The following is a 17,404-nucleotide window of genomic DNA, read 5'->3' on the forward strand; positions in this document are numbered from 1 at the left end:
CTGAACAGCAAACCTTTCCTGTGTAAGTCCACTCTCCACAAACCACCCACCTATCCCTACAACTCTTTTCCTAGGCACACCCATACTATTCTTTGCATCCTACCCTTCAACAGCCATGCTCCCTAATCAACCCGACCTGCATTCCTTTGTAACAACTCTCATGCTTCTGGAGGTTGGAGACTATGTATATAATTCTTTGCACAGCACTCAAGTACAGCAATATATGCAAATTAGGCATAGGATTATTGGAATTGTCACACTGGGTAAGAACTACATCGCATTCCATCTAGTCCCGAAAGAAGTACCAAGAGATAGACTGTGGAAGGGCATGGTTGCTCTCAGTGACATCAGCCTTACCTCCCCCTCTACCACCAACAAATTCCTGGCTTTACTTAATAGCCTGTTACAGATCCATCATCCCTGAATTTAGCTAAATCCTTCTTGAATTCATTTACATTTTTAGCCTCTTGGGGTAATAATTTCCATATGGTGACTACCCACTATATAAAGTAATACTATTGTTTCTTTGGCTAAATTTGCTACTTCAGAGTGTAAAGGCTGGCCCCCCAGTTCCATTGTACTGGGTGGTGGTAAACAAGTCTGTGTTCACCACAGTCATACCCTTTATTAATTTGTTAGAACCGATAATATCCATTATGAGGCTTCTCCTCTAATAAATACAGTTTGAAGATGATAAATATGGAGATGATGTTGATGATGATGGTGATGAAGATGACAAGTAGAGACAGGAACCCCAACACATGGTGTTTAATTAAAGGCAGCTCTGCTGAGCCTGTTTGGTTACCTGTTCCACCACTCCAGGGCGGCGAGCAAAGGAGGGTGTGATGGGTGGGGACCGTCTGAAATGAGGGCCACTTTCTAGACACAGAAGCAGATTATGACATGGGAAACATCACATGTCTTAATAACATCGACTCCTTCCTTACTTTCTCACTCCATTGCTATCTCTTATTAGAGAGGAGGGCCTCAGGGTGAGAAGGATGAGAAAGAGTGATCTGGATCGTGTCAACATGCCAGCAGTAGCCCAGACCAGACACGCTACAAGATTCTTCACAGAAATCAGAATTGTTAAAAATGAGAATAATTTAGCATCCCCACAATTCAGCTGAAAGCATCATTTGCTTGCTTAATTCTAAATTTCACATTCTATCTCATCACACAAGTGTGTGCTTTTGCGTCTATACTTTTAGCTTGTTTACAGACTTACAAGGTTATTATGTTCAGCAAAAGATACTGCTTCCAAACCCAGCAATTACGGTCGCTCAGTCTTTGCACCACATTAGCACAGGCACATAGTGCTGATTTGTACTTTCCTATAAAATTACTCTTTCCCTTTTTAATTAGAGTCTTCTCAGAAGTAAACCCCATAGTTAAGGCCATGTATGCCTCCATTATAAATACCTGTTGTCAGCTATTAATTATCTCCTAAAGATTTATTTATTTGGGTGGAGACATTTGATGCTCACTTTTAAACAAAGAGACTTCTTTTAATTGAGGAAAAAACACGCCCACATAGGCTGTTGGGTTATCATTTTGAATTAGGTGTGAATGGGGGGATATTTCCTTTTCTCAATTTTAGGATACTTACAGACATGTTGAGCACATATGTGTAGAAAAGGTTGGCCCTTTAAAGATGGAAGTTTTCTACATGCCTGGGCTACTCTGCTCAAGAATTTCCTAGTTAGGTTTGAAGGAGGAAAATTAGAATAATAGATAGAAATAATTGAACGATCTCTTGAAGGCATTACACTCTGACATCACACAAATATTCAGCATTGCATAACCATTCTGCTAACTGAAGCATTGTGAATAATAGTCCAGTAATATTGTGGTTTGATAATTACACAGCTGTGGTTTTATGGTATTCTTGTATAGAGAAGTCAGACTGACGCATACAGGTCATTCCTTATCTTACAAAATCCAATTAAAAAAAAAATGTGTCTACCCACTCTTCCCCTACCCTAAAAGTTAGTAATAGATATTTGAAAAGGTCACGCATGGCTGAAGTGAACATTTTAAAATCAGGGCTAATTTTTCTACTTATCTTATAGATAGTGGAGTATTTTTATTTATTAGTTAAGCTTGCAAAAGTATTCTTTGTTATAGACTACTTTCGTTTAAATTTTATTCTGCAAACAGTTACTGGAGAAGAGAATTTTATGGCAATTTTACATTTGAGCAATCTTGAATTTTCTACTGCCTGACTCAGGAGTTTTCAAACTCTCTGCATGTAAAATTACATGTCATATTGCTGAAGGCACAAACAGATATATGATCTGTGGCCTACGGCCCTCTAAATGTCCCAACTCACACAGTCTGAGGCTGGGGGCTGACCCAGAAGGATAATATTCACCCTTTAGCTTGCTGTTCCTCACTCTGAAACTTGCTCCAGGGAAATCAGTAAAATAAAGATCAGGCATTGGTGATGTAAAGCTTTTGTCAGATATGAATACCAGGGTCCCCAGTTCCCAATATAAGCACTCAAGGTAGCAAAATGAAAATTGGGTATGAGACAATTTCCCCCCACAGAAAAAGAGAAGGCACAAAGGATTCATCAGAGTCTGTAAACAAATAAATAAAACACACAAGGGATGAAAGAATCCGTAAGGCAGCTAGGGGTGCAGTGGATAGAGTGCTAGGCTTAGAGTCAGGAAGACCCAAATTCGAATCTGGCCTTAGACACTTACTAGCTTTATGACCTTGGGCAAGTTACTTAATGCCTGCCTCAGTTTCTTCAACTGTAAAAAATGAGGATCATAATAGCACTCACTTCTCAAGGTTGTTGTGAGGATCAAATGAGAATCTGTAAAGTGCTTAGCCCAGTACCTGGCACTTAATACCTGGTGCTTAATAAATGCATGTTTATTTATTATCGTTATAGAGGAGCTCACAGATTCCAAGAACACATAAAGCACTCATATAGTCGAAAATCTCCACTCCGCTCTTCAAAGGCAATCATATTTGGGGACTAATACAGAAGCAAAGGGGCAGCTAGGTGGCTCCTTAGTGCACAGAGTGCCAGGCCTGAAGTCAGGAAGACTCATTTTCCTGAGTTCAAATCCCCAGCCTCTGACACTTACTAATTGTGTGACCCTGGCCAAGTCACTTAACCCTCTTTGCCTCAGTTTCCTCATCTGTCAAATGAGCTGGAGAAGGAAATGGCAAACTGCTCCGGAATCTATGCCAAGAAAACCCCAAAAGGGGTCACGAAGAGTTGGACGTGACTGAAATGACTGAATAATCACAACAAATATAAATAAAATTTGTTGCCATCAGACCATTCACACTCAGTGTGAATCACTTAACTATTCAGGGGCAGCGAGGTAGGGTAGCAAGGTCTTGGTCCCATGGTGCCCTGAGCCTCGGTTCAAAAGGCCGCACTTGAGGACCTAGGTTCCCCACCCTTGGTAGGTGATCTTCTTTCTCTAGGAGACAATGCTCCAGGAATTCTCTTTGCTTTCTAGAAGGCTGATCCCTGAACTCTTAAACTTGAGAACTGTCATACTGGAGGTTACCCACGAAGCAGTCCCTCAGGCTAGCACTGCCCAGGAAATCTCTCTGCTCTGGAATTTAATTAATTTAATTATTAATTCAACTAATTGGATAACTAACTAAAGGAAAGAGGCAGAAATGGCAAAATTATTTTTTTCTACCAAGGAAAATGATCTTTGCAATAATTTAATTTATCAGACAATTAACAACATCACACTGGTTAGGAAATCAACATCTCCCTTCCTTTACATAGGAGATTAAGGTTCAATTAATATCATCTAGGAATTCCCCTTTTAGGCAAAATGGGCACACACATCTGCTTTTTCAGGAAATCTATCAGTGCCCAGGCAATCTTCATCTCTTGGGCAGGGAAGTCCACTCTTGAATTCTCTTGTCTCAGACTACATGTAAGCACAGTCTACCTTGGCCCTGGGATTTTGCTACAAGCCTCCATCAGTTAATGTTTTGGGGAGGAAAGGGAGCAATCATTTCCACCAATTCTTATCTGCATGCCAGAAGGAAGGCACAAACAAAAAAGGTGAAACAGGGGTAAAAAAGAGATTGAGGTTAGTTTATTACTCTCCTTTACAGCTGCCATAGCCCACCCTCACATTGGCAGTAGCACCTGTCACTGAAAGCCAATGAGGAATTGTCTGTGAATTCCCTGCAGGGGAGAAGTGGGTATGCCCACATTTTTCATGAGGAGGTGACCCTCTGGCGATGCTTCTAAACAAAGGATAATGCACTGTAATGTCATCAAGGTGATTAGGGAGTTCATTAAATTATTGGGGGACTTTGCTGATTAGCCGCATATGGAAGTCCAAGTTAGAATTGCTTATAACCCTCACACACCTGACCTACTTGGGGAGTAGGTACTCAAACACATGTTCAGATGAACAAATCTCATTTGTCCCATGTGTCTTGGAGATTTGCCCACCTTCAAGCCTAGCACCCCATTCAGACTTCTCTACTATCCTAAACAAATATAAATTGAATATCTGTTATTCTGATAAGGAGGAAATATGGGCATAGGCTGAAGGGAACAAAGAGATAAGACCAGAGACATCTCATCAACAAAAGTAGATTTTTTAAGAGAAGATGGAACCCAGGGTAAGTCATAAAGGATGACAACATAAAAATGTTACAGTCCCGCCAAAATGAGGAAAGTTTAGAATGAGTTGAGGCTTGTGAGGAAAGAAAACTAAGGACGACCTAAAGGGTTTTTTAAAGGTAAACTGTGGAAAAGAAGATACAGAAAGAAGTAGGGCTGCTGCTTAGGAAAGATTGGACTAGCTAACTAAATTGGGTACTAATTAAGCTAATTGGATAATAACTAAAGAAAGGAGGCAAATGGCAAAAATATTTTTCCTACCAAGGAAAGTGATCTTTGCAATAATTAGGAATGAGAAAACAAAAATAGTTAGCAAAGAGTTGATACCCAAGATAAATAAGGATATAGGGTCTCAGCTACCAGTGAATTCAAGTCACCTGGTTCAGATGAACTCCATCTTCAGGATTTCTCAGGCATGATGGCTAACCCATCATCAGTGAGATTTGAATTACCATGGACATCAAGGGAGGGCAATTCCTCTGAGCAGCTGCGAAACTGAAGGGGGACGGGGATCGTCATGATTTTCAAAATCGCAAAGGACAGAATCAGTCAGCGATAGGCCATTGAGCTCGACCTTAGTTCCTGGCAAAATTCTAGAATAGATTATTTAAAAAGTGGCTAGTGAGCATCTCGAAGAGGAAGAAGGTATGTTCACAAAAGAGCAAACACGGTCTCATTATTTCCTTTCATGAAAGGATTACAAGAATTATAGATCAGGAAATTATAAATATTTCATAGATAAAATTGAGTTAACCTAGAGTTTAGCTCATGTCATTCTCATGGAAAAAGTGGAGAGATGTGAGTTAGATGATCACATCGTCAGACAGATTAAGAGCTGGTTGAATGAAAGGATTCATAAAGTAGAGGAAGGGAATAAACATTTATTAAGCACCTACTATGTGCCAGGCACTGTGTTGAATCCTTAACCAGTATCATTTCATTTGATCCTCACTATAACCCTGGGAGGGAGGTGCTATCATAATTCCCATTTTACAGTTGAGAAGACTGAGATAAACATTAGTTAAGTGACTTGTCCAGGACATAGCTAGTAAATGTCTGAGGCTGAATTTGCACTCAGGTCTTCCTGACTCCAGGTCCAGTGCTCAGTGCACTATGGTACCACCTAGCTGTCAGAAAGTAGTCATTAATGGTTCACTGTCAACTTGGAGCACCCCAGGAACCTGTGCCTGGTCCTGTGTTGTGAAACATTTGTATCCATGGATTAGATAAAGGCATAGGAGACATGATCCACAAATTAGCAGATGACAAAAAGCTAAGATCGTTAAAACCCTGGATGACAGAATAAGCATCCAAAGGGATCTTGACAAGTTGGAGCTTTGGAAGGAATTTTTTTTTAATTGACTTCACAAGTACAAAATGGGGCAGGCATGATTGAAAAGCAGTTGTCTGGAAAAAAAGATTGGGAATTTTAGTGGGCTACAAACTCAATGTGAGGAAACACTATGATATGGGGTTTTTTTTGGTAGCCCTCAAACAAACAAACAAAAAAACCAAAAACCAAAATGGCCTTGGATTGTCTTAAAAGAGGGAGATCTTCTAATAAAGAAGATGATAGCATCACTGCATTCTGCCCTATTCAGATCTCATTTGGAGTATTTTTTTCCAGGCACCATAGTTTTTGAAAGACATTTATAAGATAGGAAGTGTGTAGAGAGGGGAAACAGGGTGGTGAAGAGTCGTGAGTCCCCATCATATGGGGATTGGTTGAATGAAATGGGGGTGTTTAACCTAGAGAAGAGAAGCCTTGGGGGAGGGGGAGGAGAGTGGGCATGATAGCTGTATTCAAGTATTTGTAGGACTATCAAATGAAAAAGACTTTAGATTTGTTCTTGAGGGCCCTAGATTCTATAGGGCAGAACAAGGACCACTGTATATAAACTGCTTAAAGGCAAATTTAGGCTTTATATCGAGACAAAATTTCCTTACAATAAAACTATCTGAAAGTGAAGTAGACAGTTTTGGGATAGGGTTCTCTCTCATTAGACATCTGAGCAGAGGATTGATAGCCCTGAGAGTGCTTTTAACTCCAAAAATTTGCTTTCTGTACAAGGCATTGTGATCGAAATTTGTGGGAGAAAAACACAAAAACAGGTGTAATATGCTCCCCTTTCCTGGAGGAGCTAACAATCTAGTTATGGGATTCCATATCAGTTACATCCTGTGCCTTTAATGGTTAGCTTGGAACAAAACTGGCTTCTGGTTTGGGAAAGCTGGGTGGACGCAGCTGAAGATAGGCAATTGGAGTGGGTCAGTTTGTTCTGTACCAAGTGATAAGAAATTAATGGAGTTCTGCCAAGAGGTCTGCCTGTAACTTCAGCATCGCCTTAGAAGTTCTACTCAGTGATGCAGAGGGATAGAGTGGAAAGAGCAAAGACACCTTTCTTTTAATCCCTGCTCTGCCACAAGCTAATCACATGACCTTGGGAAGTTACTTAATTTGTGTCTCAATTTCCTTTGTGTCATATCTTCCTATGACCAGACCTATGCATGAAGAAAATTAGTCTGGCAGCAGTGTGATCTCTAAGGTTTCTTCCAGCTTTAAAACTCTGTGGTTCCCAGGCTGAAATTCTCTGCAGACTATTTTAGAGATCATTCCCATCCCGATGCTTCTTCAAGGTATTTCTTCCTGTGACACTTTGTGATTGAGCTCTGCCTGCATCTTTTTTTTTCAAACACATTTTATTTTTCTCAATTAGCAAAAATCTACCTTTTCTTTCTTCCTCCCTCCTCCCCACCCTCGAAAAAGAAAGAAAAACAAAAGCTCTTTTACATACGCACATAGTCAAGCAAAACAAATTCCTGCATTGGCCATGTCCAAATAAAAATATCACAATCTGTACTCTACCTGGATAGAGGTGAGTAATATCTTTTATCATGAGTCCTCTGGAATCGAAGATGGTCATTGCATTGATCGGAGTTCCTAAATCTTTCAAAATTGTTTCTTTACAAAACTGCTGTTGACTGCATAAATTATTGCCCTGGTTCTGCTTACCTCCTTCATCTGTTCATACAAGTCTTCCTAGGTTTCTCTGAAACAATCCCCTTCATCATATTTTATAGCATAAAATAGGATTATGTCACATTCATATATCATAACTTGTTTAGTCATTCCCCAAATGATGGGCACCCCCTCAGTTTCCAGTTCTTTGTCACCACTAAAAGAATTGCCATAAATGTTTTTATACTTATGGGTCCTTTTCCTCTTTCTTTGATATCTGAGGGATATAGGTTACCAGTGGTATTTCTGGGGCACAATTTGATAGCTTTTGGGGTATAGTTTCAAACTAGCCCTGTATCTTAAATTAGGAGCTAGAGGAAGGATGTCTTAGGATAGGAGTATTTGGAACTCCCCTTTTCCTCACAGATTAATGAAGACATGGAATTTTATGGAACAGGAAAAGCTATGTGGCTACCTATGTGTGTGCCTGAATATTTTTTTAGCAGAGACAAAAATGCATCTGGTCATGTTACTCCTTTGCTTAAAACTCTTTATCAGGGGTCATAGAGAGAGTCTAATTAGACAGAAGGCTTGGGAATGGTTCCATAATGTCTTCATGATGTTAAATGAAGAATGGAAGGGAGGAGAAGAGGAATACACTAGGGAGGGGGAAAAAAAGGATGGTTTGGGGAAATTAACTAGTTGGGGTGCACAAACAGAAATCAATACAAGTAAAGAGGAAGGGGTAAGGGGAGCACCTAACACTTGAATCTCATTCTCATTTTAACTGGTCAGAGAAAGAAAGAATGCATACACACAGTGGGATACAGAAGTATATTTCACTTAATAGGAAAAATAGGAAGGAAAGGGGAGAAGAGAAAAGAAGGAATTAAAAGGATGATGGATTAAGGGAGGGATTAGTTACAAGCAAAACTAATTCTAAGGATGAAGGAAAATATTTATAACAGTTCTTTTTGCTGTGATGATGAAATTGAAGCTGAAGGGGTACCCATCAATTGGGGAATGGCTGAACAAGTTACAGTATATAAATGTGATGGAATATTATTGTGCTATAAGAAATGATGAAGAGGGTAGATGGTTTCAGAGAAAACTGGGAAGACTTGTATAATCTGATGCAGAGTGAAATGAGCAGAACCAGGAGAACAATCTATAACCATGGCAACAATGTGGCAAAGATGTATAACTTTGAAAGTCTTTGGAACTCTGATCAGCATAGTAACCAACCATGATCCCAGAGCCCTCATGAAACATGCTTCCCACTTTCTATTAGAGAGGTGAAGGAGTCTTGAGTGCTGAAGGAGACTTTTTTTTTGGACACAGCCAATGGAGAGATTTCTTTTGCTTGATTATACATGTTTGTAATAAGTACATACAGATTTCCACAAAAAAAAATATTCAAAGTAATTTGTGGATGGGGAAAGAAAGGCTCTAGGACCTAGGGCAGGTGGGGATCAAGAAAAGCCTTGTGTAGAAGCTGATACTTTTGCTGAGCTTTGAAGGAAAGTAGGGATTTTAAGAGGCAGTGTGTATGCCAGGCATGGGGGGACAGCCTGCGCAGAGGCAAAGAGTTAAGAGGTGGAGCATCACGTGTGACGAACAGCATGAAGGCCAGTTTGCCTGGATTCTAGAATGCATGAAGGGGGGTCATGTACAATTAGGGGAGCCAGGTTGTGACGGGTTTTAAATGCCAGAAAGAGGAGTTTATATTTTACTATAGAGGTAGTAGATGGCACATAGAAAGAGAGCACCAGCCATTCTGTCCACTCCAGTGATCCCTCTGTCTTGGATTACCTTATAACAACATGTTCTAATATGCTCTTCATTCCTCAGGCAGCAATGTCAATGCTCCAATGCCTCCCATTGCCTTTGAGTGAAATTCATGAAATTCTCCTTTTGGCTCTCTGCGTTCATGACTGCCTCCCAATGCCTCTCTACTGTGGTAGGGCTAGACTACCAGACTCTTCTAATAAGCCTTCAGGACTGACACATCCCAGATCTTTATAAATAGGTCCCCAGTGGTTAATCATGGCCTAGCTGAGCCCTGTACATGATGGATGGTATTTTACACACAGCAAAAACTCCCCATTCTACCTCCTGTGGCAGGTCTCAAGGTCCTCAGGTTTCCTAGCCAGGAACTCATCTAGACCTTTTAAGTGACCTCACTTCAATCCCCAGTCACTGCATGGAATATGGTTTGTCTTTATAATACCGTTGTTGATTGTGTACATTATGGTCCCGGTTCTGCTTACCTCTCTCTTCATCTGTTCATGTAAGTCTTCTCAGGTTTCTCTGAAACCATCCCCTTCACATTTTTTAATAGCATAAAATAGTATTATACCACATTCATATACCATAACTTGTTGGGTGGGGTGTGGTAGGGAATCAAAAGAACACCACTAAGTTTAGTTAGAAGTCAAACTGGGGGCAGCTAGGTGATGCAGTGAATGGAGCACCAGCTCTGGCATCAAGGAGGACCTGAATTCAAATCTGACCTCAGACACATAACACTTACTAGCTGCATGACTCGGGGCAAGTCACTTAACCCCAATTGCCTTCCCCTGCCAAAGGAAAAAAAAAAGTCAAACTGAAAGTATTCCAAAACTGTATAAGTACTCTTGGCCTAGCATTTAAGCCCAGAATTAGAGGCTTTACCTCAAGGATTGTGTCAGTTTTAGACCCTTGAATACCTTGTCATTCTGAGTATTAAAAAAAAAAAAGCATAGTATATATAAGAAAAATGTAAAAATAGAGATCAAGAAATACAGATCAATTTTCCAGTATTATGAGTTCAGATCATAGCATCAAAGATCATTGATCATAGATCAAATTAAATTATAAATGTACTGTATTTTTTAATCACAAAGCTTTGGAAAAATGTCAGCTCATCACCATCATCGTCATCACGGTCATCGAACATTAGAGAAGAAAGGGATCTTAGCCTGGAGATATCTTTCCTCTCTTTGCTCACGGATGTTGCCAGAAATATTCCTTCTGTTGAATTCCTTCCCATCATTTAAAACCCAACCCATCAGACCGAGCTCCTTGAAGGCAGGATTTGTTTTTGCCTTTATTTGTACTCCCAGTGCTTAGCATAGGGCCTGGTACGTGGTCTTTCATAAATGCTTGTTGACTGGCTGACTGAGACTCCTGAAAGCAGGGTCTGTATCACATCTACCTTCCCATTGTTTGTTAAGTCATTTTCAGTCACATCCGACTCTTCATGACCTTATTTGGGGTTTTCTTGGCAAAGGTACTGGAGTGGTTTACCATTTCCTTCTCCAGTTCATTTTACAGATGAGGAAATTGAGGCAAACAGGGTTAAGTGACTCATCCAGGGTCACACAGCTAGTAAGTGTCTGAGGTCAGATTTGAATTCAGGAAGAATGCTCTATCCACTGCTCCTAGCAGCCCTCTGCTTTTGTAGCCCTATTGCATTAGCTTGCACAAAGCAAGCCTGAAAAAAAAAAGTTTGTTGGATTAAATTATTGTAATACTTCTCATCAGACCTTCTCATAAAATCACTGTGCTACCTGATTTTTAGAATCACTGTCCCTGAGTCAGTTTGTTGGGGTTAGGGGAGCAGATGGAAGTGGGAGAGAGAGCTAGGAAATAGGAGGCAGAGATACAGTTTCGATCCATCTTTAGGGTTTACTACCTTTATGACCTTTGGCAAGTCACAAAACCACCGTAGGGCTCATTTATGAAACGAGAGGCCTGGACTAAATGGTCTCTGAAGACCCTAGACCTATGATCATCTAATTTGGTTTAATAATTAAACCTAGGAATCATAGGTCTTAGAGTGGAAGTTATCTGAGAGCTCAGTTAGTTCATTCCCCTTATTTTATAGAAAAAGAAACTGAGGCCCAGAGAGATCGAGTGATTTGTTTAAGGGCATGGTCCTGTAACTACAAAACCTCTGCTTTTTTCACCGTACCATTCAACAAATGTTTATTAAGCAGCTACCACAAATAAGGTCCTGTGCTAACCCCTGAGGTTACCAAGACAAGCTGAAAAAAATGCTTCTGTGTACATTCAAGTCTGTCTTCCTGGGGCAGATCTTGGAACTTCATGCCCTCAGATGCTATTCCTGCTGTGAGACATTACCCCACCCCCATGGTTTATGATAGGGATCAGTGAAAACATTCAGCTGAATGGATACACTGGGATTTAGTCACAAACTTGAGAGAAGGCCAATCTTAGAAGCCAAATTTCAACACAGTCTTCCCCCTCCAGTTAGGCAGGCTAACCTCAATCCTTCTCAATTAGTTAACATTTTGTTCATCTCCAGCTAAGCTTTTCCCCTCTAGTCAAACTAATCTGTTTACTGTCTCTCCTTCCCTCCCCCAACAAACATCGCTCTCTCCAGTCATATTCAACCGGATCACTTCCACATCCTTGTCTTACTACATTTCAATTCCTTTCCTCTCTTACCCCTGATGATCATCAATCCTATGTTTACCAATCCATTCTCAGCAACTTCTAAAACGTATTTCCATCAAAGAAAAAAGGTTGAGCTGAGTCTAGGAGCAAAAGTAGGTGGCCAAGCTATCCAGCTGTGATTCAAAAAATAGACGTGAGTATAAATTTACTTGTACGGCTCTTAATCCAACTTTTATTAAGCACCTACTATGTGCAAGGTGCTAGAAATAGGGAAACCAAAGGACACCCTTGACTTCAAGGACCTAACATTCTGCTATGGAGGAGGTGATGTTATAGATCCACATAATTATTTGAAGAGGTAGAGGATACTAACAACCACAGAGATCAGGAAAAGTTTCTCATATAAGGCTGCACGAGAGCTGACATTTGAAGGATTCTAAGAGATGGGGTGAGGGGGGTGCATTCCAAGCATGGGAAATAGTTTGTGAGAAACCATGGAGACAGGAGATAGAACATCAGGTTTGAGAAACAGCGACCAGGGGAGGGAATGCTGAAAATGGAGCTCAAAGCTCTTGGCCGGGAACTGGGTTGTAGGAATAAGTACACCGGTCTCCTCCTTGCGTTATAGTCCTAATTTATACTCCCTCCACAAAAGACTCATAGGATGTTTGAGTTGGAAAGGACCTTAGACATAATTTAATCCAACCATCTAATTTTACAGATGAGGAAACTGAAGCCCAGAGATGTGATTTCTGTAAGGTCACATAGCTGCTGAGCAACCCGGTATCAATTTGCTCATTTATTTGATACTAAGGCAGCTAGCTACCTGTTGAAGCAGATAGAGAGCTGGGCCTGAAGTCAGTAAGATCTATGTTCAAACCCGGCTTCAGATACTTACTAGCTGTGTGACTTTGGGACAGTCACTTACCCTCTGTCTACCTCAATTTCCTCACCTGTAAAATGTAGATAATAATGGTAGTACCCACTTTCCAGGGTGTTTGTGAAGATCATGTGACAATATTTATAAAGTGCTTTGCAAACCTTAAAGTACAATATAAATACTAGCTATTATTAATACTCTATATACGTTCCCCTGGGAGTGTTTCCTATTCTAAATTATATCACAGATTCTCCAGGGGCAGTGATAAAATCTCCTATGAGTTTTGTATCTCCTCACTCAGTGGGTTTTGAAGCGCTCCACAAAGTGGTCTCTCAACAAAAGCTCATAGATTGATAAGCATCTGATTGGTAGGTTGTAGTCCTTTGTTCTGGAAGAAGATGAAAATGACATCACTATGTCGGGGTCAAGGCTGTGGTCAACTGTGGCTGATCAGACCAATGAGAGCTCAGAAGGCTCTACCACAGGTTGGGTACAAATAGTCCACATAAACATCTGGAGTGGAACTGTCTCTAAATTTGCGCATCTCACATTTCTTTAAGCTACTGAAATTCTTCCCTCACAGAGCATAGTGCCTTCTTTGATGTGGGTCACGCCATCCTGGGCAGTCCTATGCTATTTTCTGCCATTTCTCACAATCGATTCCAAAGCTCTTCAGAGAGACCTTGACAGTGTCTTTGTATCGCTTCTTCTGACCTCCAGGTGAGCGCCTGCCTTGTGTGAGCTCTCTGTAAAATAGTCTTTTAGGCAAACATACTTTTATATTCGAACATGTCCAGCCCATTGGAGTGGTACTTTCTGCACTAGAGTTTGAATGCTTGGCAATTCAAATCAAGAAAGGACCTCAGTGTCCAGTACCTTATCTTGCTAGGTGGTCTTCAGAATCTTCCTAAGACAGTTCAAATGGAAGCCATTCGGTTACCTGGCACAGCATTCACTGGTAGACTTTCCAGACTTTACAGGCGTACAACAAGGAAGGAAGCACAAAGGCTCTGTAGACCTTCAGTTTGGTAGGCAGCCTAATAGCTCTTCTCTCCCACACTTTCCTTTGGAGCCTCCTAAACACCGAGTTACCTCTGGCAATATGTGTGTCAACCTTATCATGTGTATAAGAGCACTTTAAAGTATGAAAGAGACAATTTGGTAGAGAGCAGTCAGGGGACCTGGTTTTGAATCCTGGCTTCAGCTCTTACTAACTTCATGTGACCAGAAGCAAATCACTTAACCCTATGAGGCTCAGTTCCCTTCTTGGTAAAAAGGGAATAACAATATTTATACTCTTTTGCTGGAAGGTTGTGGTGAAGAAGGCACTTTATAAACCTTAAATTGCTACTCTGGGAGTGGGCTATATAGAGGACTGTGATAGGTACAACGTGGGGGGAAGATTTAAAAAAAAGAGGCAATCTCTCCCTCTACCAAGTTGGTGATCAGTGCCTCAGTTTCCCTCTAAGCCAGAAACCTTTAAGTCATCTGCACTTTTCCCCTCCTTTGATATCTATGTATACACAATAAGTCCTCCAAGTTTTATTCATTACAGAATCTCAGGGTTGGAAGGAATTCCAGAAGGCTGAGGGATCTAGTCCCATACCTGAGCATGAAATGCCTCCTGACAAATGGCCATATGGTCTCTGCTCCAAGAGATGGGCAGCTCCCTGCCTCCCAAGGCAGCCTATTTTGGTTTAGAACAAATTCCATTTCAGCACATTCTGAGAATACAAGCCAGTTCCCCACAGGACACAAGGGCTGAATGTATACATTTTGTCAGGGTTTCAGGAACTTTGTCAGAGTGAGGGCACGCCACAAATGACCAAGTAGAAGCAGTGAGGGCATTGTTTGGCTTGGTGGGTGCCCTCTGGGACTAGTACAAACAGAAGTCTGCTTGTTGTTTGATCAGGGCAAACCGTAATTTAAAAAAAGAAATATTTGCTCCTCCTCTTTTGTGCTCTTGTGATGGATGCCCAGACTGGACCCACACAACCATCTTTCTTCCTCATGCTCATAAAACAGTCTGCAGCCCTATGCCCAGGAAAGGGGCAGGGTGGGACATCTTTTAGGCAATACTGCAGTGCAGTGAGGAATGGTCTATGGAAGGCAGAGGAAATCGGGGTGACTACTGTATCAATCAATCAATAAGTATTTTATTAAGCGGCAGAATGATGTAGTGAATACAGCAATGGACTTGTAGTCAGAAAGACCAGGGTTCGACTCCTGACTCAGATGCAAACTATTTGTGTGGTCCTGGGCAATTGACTTACCTCTCTGGGCCTCAGTTTCCTAATCTGTAAAATGAAGGTATTGGATTCAATGACCTCTAAGGTCCCTTCCAACTCTTCATCTGTGATCCTAAGATCTATGTGCCAGGCAGAAGGGATATACATATGAAGAATAAAACAATCCCTGCTCTCAGGGGGCTTGAACTCTAACGGGAAGACACATTTACACAGAACTACGTCCAGTACAGAGTATTCCAAAAGTCTCTGTGCATCTTTAAGATAGTAAAGCTTAAAACTTCATTCCTCAATGGTGTCTTCACCTAGCAATCTAATACCTCATGCCCATCAAAGCAATATAACACGGTGGTATGACCTCACCGTAGTGGGTTGATGCCCAGACTCCAATTTTACAGGCTTCATCCCTCATGAGTCTCGGACAATTGACATAGTTTGATGGGGATTCACAGGTGTTAATGTGTCAGCTTACTGCCCATACCCTCTAGTATCATCTCACTAAGCTGAAATACCAATAAGTTTGTTATTTAATAAATTAAGCTATGAATGCTTAAAACTGCACTAAAACTTCTGGGACATCACATATAACTACAAAGAGAATAAATAGAAATAAATACAAGGCGGTTAGGGAAGGAGGACCTAACCAGCTGCAAGGAACTTGGAGTGGATTGGAAGGTGGTGTCCTTTGGCTGACTCCCAGAGCAACAGTTCTACCATTAAATCATTTTCTGAACTCAACTTGACGGCCATGAGCAAGTTCTCTTGTTTATACTAATTTTTTTTAATGTTTATTTATTTTCTAACTTTCTTTTAAGCTGCAAATTCTCTCCCACCTTCCAGCCCCTCCCTCACCCCTTGAGAAGGCAGCAATAGGATACCCATTATATGTGATGTCATGCAAAACTTATTTTCATATTAGTCATGTTTTTTGTTTATACTATTAATTGAAGGACACAAGCCTTACTTAAACTAACAATAATTAGCTTTAAAAGTAGACACTAAAGAGAAGTATAACATTTATGAATTCACCAGCTGTTCAGTTATGGACAATTAGTTAGTCTTAAGGATTTATATTATATTATATATTATAATATAATCTATGAGATTATAGTATCTGTGAAATTTTATCATCTGTGAGATTATATTATATTACATTCAGCACTTAAATTCAGATGGATCTCATCTATGGATGGATCTCATGTAATCTCTTCAAGGATTTCTCAGATTGTGTGATTCTGGTCTATTTCTTCCTGTAAATTCTCTGCTGAGGCCCCGCCCAACATTCTGAAGTCCTTCCTCTGATCCTCTTAATAGTTTGTGGGTACCTGGGCAATGCAAGGAGTGCCCAGCTGTTAACTCTCACACTCAACACATGACCCACCTACTTCCTTTTTCCCTTTCACACATCCTTGATGACATCTTCTCATGGGCTAATTTTTGTTGGTGATAGGAGGAGGCTTAATTATACTCATAGATCTTACTTCTGATCATATGTATATATGTATATATTACATAATATGATGTGTATGCATAAATAATGCATATTTATGAGTGATTTCCCAAACAAGGCCAATTTACTTATACACACCACAAGAACTTCAGATTAGCCATAATCATTACAAAGTATCAAACAGGATCTAACCTCAAATACGGGACAAGGTGAAAAAAGATGCTACCCTCTGAGATGGGTAGTAAGATGTGGCCTCCTAAATTTTGTGCTGGCATTCTCATCAAGGTTAGGTATCTTCTCAGATCTTACCAAACTAAAACATAATGACTGTGGCTGTGCACCATATTCATTACATCTGGAGCAATGCTACTGTTAACAGAAGGGTGGTGGTCTGCATAAAGTCTTTGAAGAAGAGCTAGAAAGTAAAACTTTGTCCGTGTGTTTTCAGCATTATTGAGGGAAGAGAGTGTGCTGGCTAGCCTACAAGTATCCATTCTGATTGGCAGACATATCCTTCCAGTGAAGCTAGAATATCAGGCTATCATACTTTGTTTAATGAGATCATCTGGCTATGGAGCTTTATGAATCCTGGGCCTACTAAACAACCTTCTGATCCTAATCCTAAGGAGACTTTCCTACCAGGAAGTACATGTGCTGAGTAGTCAATGTTATGTATTTTAGTCTAATTTCTAATTCTATTTTTCAGCATAAAATTAGTAAATTCATTCTGGTTTGATCATTAACTCTTTGGGGAGCTAGCCTGGACTGAATCAGTCTTCTAGAACCTGATTTCCCATAGGTGAACTTCTAAAAATGAGGTCCTGACCGTATAAAACTGGTAGGA

Source organism: Phascolarctos cinereus, unplaced genomic scaffold (genome assembly GCF_003287225.1).
Source record: "Phascolarctos cinereus isolate Bilbo 61053 unplaced genomic scaffold, phaCin_HiC Scaffold_5;HRSCAF=322, whole genome shotgun sequence".
NCBI classification, from domain to species: domain Eukaryota; kingdom Metazoa; phylum Chordata; class Mammalia; order Diprotodontia; family Phascolarctidae; genus Phascolarctos; species Phascolarctos cinereus.